The sequence below is a fragment of the Coenobita brevimanus genome, chromosome 28 (genome assembly GCF_032717465.1).
Source record: "Coenobita brevimanus isolate Jiangsu-jjx chromosome 28, ASM3271746v2, whole genome shotgun sequence".
NCBI lineage: Eukaryota > Metazoa > Arthropoda > Malacostraca > Decapoda > Coenobitidae > Coenobita > Coenobita brevimanus.
In genome coordinates, this window is record NC_136981.1 from 29,392,661 (window position 1) to 29,398,101 (window position 5,441).

A 5,441-nucleotide genomic window follows, 5' to 3' on the forward strand; every position below is an offset into this window, starting at 1 on the left:
AATAGATGAGCAGGTATTAGTGTCTCTGACATAACCAACATGTTATGTAAAGATATACCCATAAAGTGCCAAACCTCTCCCAATGAGAAACTAAAATGATTAACAAAAGCCCCTAGGAAAGGGTTATTCTCTGCTGTGGTGCTGAAGAGACGCAATCATTTGGCGGGACGGCTCAAAAGCAACGTAACCCCCAGCAGCAGTAACAGCTTCTGATAGGCTACAAGCACAAGTGAAGCCTATATGAAGGGCAAATGTTTACTTCTGAGAGGGGTTTTATTTAGTTGTCCCTTTGAAAAATATGCGCTCAGCATCGGCATTGGAAGTAGGCAATGACAAGATTTTCAGTGTAAACTGTGGCAACTGTGTAAACATATGTTCGTCGTTGATTTGGTTTGAGAGCCACCTGAAAAATTCTTCTGGATTACGTGGATTCTCTAAGATTGTCTGGAGTAGATCTAGATACAGCTTACCAAAATCGTCAATTTTACTGATGCAGTTTTATGCAAATATTGGTCTTTCAGTAATTTAAAGTAACCTTACTCAAACCCTTCCCACTTTCATTAGATGACTTAATAACGTTGGAAAATAACTAAATAAAACCAGGGTTGTAGTTCTTTTAGCCTACTTTCCCACATTGTACCTTTTTATCTGTAACAACTAGAACAAGGCTTAGGCTACTCTTTAACCCCTACACTGCAGGGTTGTTTTTGCGCTCCTTCCGTGTTCCGGGAGGATATTCGCGCTCCTACTGACTTTTTAAAAATATTTGCCAAAAATCAGTTATTTGTCCTAGAATATTATAATTACATACGCATATGGCACATACCTTCAGCTTTCTCCTGGGATATTGAGCCTTCATCGAGTACCATAGGACTGAAGTTGGGTAACGAAGTCTCCACTTTATACTTCCCGACACCCCGTAATATGATTACCACAGCCTGATATTATCACTAGAAACACTATTCTATGATTTTCAAATAGTTTGGAATCCATACTCAAAAAAGCAAAAAAAATGTGAAAGCAATGAAAATTACGAGCGTGTACGATCTTCCCACTTGCGCTCGTTCCCCGCTGGTATTCTGTCATTTATTATTCATAAAAACACTCACACTTTATATTCCTATTATTTTATAACACTTATATATATCTGCAGTATTTATCCATAAGTTTCCTTCAGTAATAGTAGTTTATTGTCACTGTAGGCATTCAATTTCTCTTTCAGTAAAATACATAGAGAGCCAAGGTTTCACTTTCACTGTCATAACTTGAAGTATTTGTACTCATATTCTTATATTACTAATTATTTACATTTCTATTTACATTTTCTATTGTATTCTCAATATTTACACTTCTATTTTACTTACACTATGTTATGGACTGTCACTTGCAGTAACTTATAAAACTATATTACACTGTTCCATCATATTTACATCCATTGCTTTCACTTGCTATTTACACAATATTTACATTTTCCACTTGCACTTTTAGAACTGCTTCAGGCTGTGGTAATAAAAAAAAGTAGGGAACGCAGAGGGGAACCTTGCACTCAGCCCACTGCCAAGAGGTGCGTTTGTGCTCAGGTGTGCGTCTGGTGGTATGTGCACACACCTGGCACCTGTGGATCGCAGCCTTCCTCTTTGTTGTGGCAGGCATCTACACCAGTCTGTGCTGATTCATGTATGCCCTCTGCTCAAGTCTGTCAGGAAGTCTAACAGAATGGCGCCTTGGAGCTGCTGCTGTCATCCTACCATATCGCTCAAGCAGCTGCTGAACACAAGTCCTGGCGAACAACATCAGGAAGAAGGACTTGGGTGGCTTTACCTTCATCTTGTACAGGATGAAGCCGTTCAGCATCATGTCAATGAGATGCAGAAAAACTTTCCTGTACCACCTAGTATTCTTCCAAAGGGAGTCAGTCTCTCCAGTCATCATGTCTGACTTGTTCACCAGCCGCATATTGTTATTATAGTCGATGACAGCATCAGGTTTCCTCACAGGTTCGCCTGTCCTATGGTCGATCTTCCCACTGTCTTTCAGTTCCCTCTTGTGTACGTGGTGGGCATGTGCACAACCCTCTTGTCATGCCACTGTATTGCCAGCATCTTCTCTGACTTGCGTAGCTGCACGTCTCCTTACTGCGAGTTTCCTGCTTCGGGGAATTTGGGGAAGTTGGCACGATTGCTTTTCACAGTGATGCAGGAGCCGATGCCATGCTCTGAAAGGTATTTAGCAAGTTTTGGTTCTGTATAGTAGTTGTCAGTATACAGAACATGATTCCCACCAAAATACCTTTCAAGCAGCACTTTCACTACACAGCCTGAGAAGCCAAGGGGGTGTGTTCTGTCCAGATCGACAGTGCTGGCTGAATAGATGACGAAGTCAAGGATATACCACGTCTTACAGTCGCACAGTACAAAGAACTTGATTCCAAAATGATGGCGTTTGCTTGGAATGTACTGTACAAACCTAAGACGTCCTCTGAACAAAACCAAGGATTCGTCTATGACAACCTTCTGAAAGGGGTGGAAGAATGACTAAACTTATCCTTCATTCTGCTCAGAATCTCCCGGATCTTCCACAGTGGGTCAGTCTGGGAAGGTACATCATTGTTGGTGAAGTGCAGGTTTCCCATGATGTTCCAGAAGCAATCTCTGGCCATGTACTTATTAAAGGTGGGTGAGGGTAGTAAGGGGTCGGTGGACCAGTATTCTTCCAACTCATGCTTCTTTGAATGTGGCATGAGAAGCATGAGGGCGAAGAACACATACAGCTCCTACACTCCCAGCACGGTCCACTGTTGCATCTTCACTGCACCTGCACCACTTGCAGCACGTTGTGACTCGTACCTGTTTGTCTTCATCACATATGTGCTGCATGACTTCGTCATCGAGGCAGGCCAAAAGGAAATTCACACACTGAGCATCCTCGTCAAGAGTGAAGGCAGGCTGTATCCCTGAGGAACTCTCATCGAAAATGCAGTTGTTCAGGGATGAAATCAGAACCTTCCATCCACACAAAGGCATCCAGGATTCCCTCTCGTGGCAGTGTAGGGTGGGTGAGGGTGGAGGGTGGCTGTGAGGCAGACTGGGCTGTTTCATGGTCACTCTCACTGACCCTAGGTTGCCATGTAGCACTAGCAGCCCTTACTCTACTTGCTACTCTACTTTTGCGAGTAAGGGATTTACCTCTTCCCCTACGGCTTGCCTTCACTGTAGGTGCTGGTGGAGACTCCAACGACAAAGACTCAGGAGAAAATTCCGCTGAAGATAAGGAAGAAATTAGTGAAGCGGGGCTGGGGGAGCGGAGAGGTGATTCACCTTGGGACTCATGGTGGGCTGGGTCACGCGGGGCCATTGTTCCAGGGCTAACTCGCCGCTTTTTCATTCACTTCCCAAATTCCTTTCCTTACTGCACTAAGGGCTCCTTTCCCTTGGAGCTAGGGATAACTTGGGACACTGAAGCACTGGTGCTTGGAGTTTCTGTCACGATTTCCTCCCCAGTCTCATCACACGATTCACCTGAAGGAACAAAGTCACTATCCATCATTATCATTGATAATTCTGCCAGTTCACGTTCCACTGCTGAGTCACTTAGTCCTTTACTGCTTCCCACACAAAGTTTTTCTAGGGGTAGAGGTCACAGGGCCCTTTGCAATGGGCACAGAAGCGGCAGAAATGGCGGGGCACGAGTGCGACATAGTTTCATCTCAGAGGACAACAAGGAACTGAATGATGCGGCGTATACAGGCAGACAAGGGTTGACAATGTCAGTAGGGTGACAGCTGCTAATTTATATGCTATGAAATGATTGGTAGGAAATCTTGATGATACATAAAAAAATAGGTAGTTCCAGGTGAATGTAAATATCACTTAGGCTTCACCCTTCCTTTCTTACGTATATTTTTATTAAGAGAATAGATTATACGGCATATTTCAAGGGGAAATTACCGGGGGAAAGTAGCGAACGAGTGCACATGAGGTGTTGTCAGGTGATAATTAGCCAATTCCAGATGTATGACACTATCACTTACCTTGTTCCTTTTTTGTATATGTTATTTTGTATAAGAACAGGGCATAGGGCTTATTTCAATGGATGAAATCAGTGGAAAATTCCGGGGACGATTTGCCTAGTGCAGTGCGGCCAGGCAGGTGAGAGGAGAGGGTAATGGAGGGGAGGTAGGGAGGGGAGTCAAGAACGGGGAAAAATGGCTAAATTGTCAACAATGAATGGGAGTACAGATGACATTAGGAGCTCTGACTATTTTTGGACACTGACAATACTGATAGATGATACAAGCCACCACTTGTAAGTCCGGGAGAATTCAAAATAACACAGAATCACAAAAGTGATGTCCCGTGGTATGATCCATTGTTCCTGAGCGTCACGAAAGTGACGCCCTGCTGTTAAGGGGTTAAAAATAAATCAATAAAAGAATTAAAAATATCTGGCCTAAGAGTCATAAAATGATGCTGGAATAGCTTGATTTAGGGCTACTTACACATGTCTGGATGGGTTCAGCTTTTTTCAGGCACCTCATTCTTAACAATGGCCACTTTTCCAGTATTATTTCATATTTACACCCAACTCACTGACAAGAAAATGGGCTAACTCACCTTTTACTTTACACAGTTCTAAGCCTTTTTCTTCTATGGCACTTCTGTCGTAAATCAACCGTTGATGAGTTATGCTGTTTATATCACTCGTTTTTGCATGTTTGCCCCACCCAAAACCCAGCTTTCTCACAGGTCCCCCATTATTCTTGGGGGGGAGGGACCGCAAAAAAAAAGGGATTTCCGACAGAAATGATTATCAGATTCAAAAGAATAACACTAAAATCCTTTGGAAAAATATAATTTTAAGCTTCTTTGGGAGTTGAGTGTAAATACAAAAATTTACCCTTTTCCTTGGCACTCATCTTTGGAGATGCGGGTGCAAAAGAAATTCCATATGTTACTCTGAGGATCTTTAGATGATCTTTTCATCACTTGAATGGCTGGTATCCGCAAATGTTACATTTAATTATAGTAGAATTTAAAAGGGAAATGATATTCAGCTCTGATCGAATCCACTAATCACTGCTGAAAATTGTATAGATCTCAGATCTGTAAAGACAAAAATGCATAGGTGGCTAGCAATATACCAGTTGAGATATGTTATCATTTTAATGTACGTATGTACAGCCAATAAAAGTGATGCATTCAAATAAAACCGAAAACAACTCAACACACACAGTTCACAGCCACAGATCACAACACTTCTCAACGTAAAGATTCCGCTTCTCCAAACATTAAAAAACATATAGGGCTAATAGTAATAGATCACAATTAATATCATTAGACTACATAGTCCAGTTCTAAAGCCCCGTGACTAATATATACTTTATATTATATTGTAAAGATATAGAAAGTGATAAAAGCAACACAATATTGCATTTTTATGTA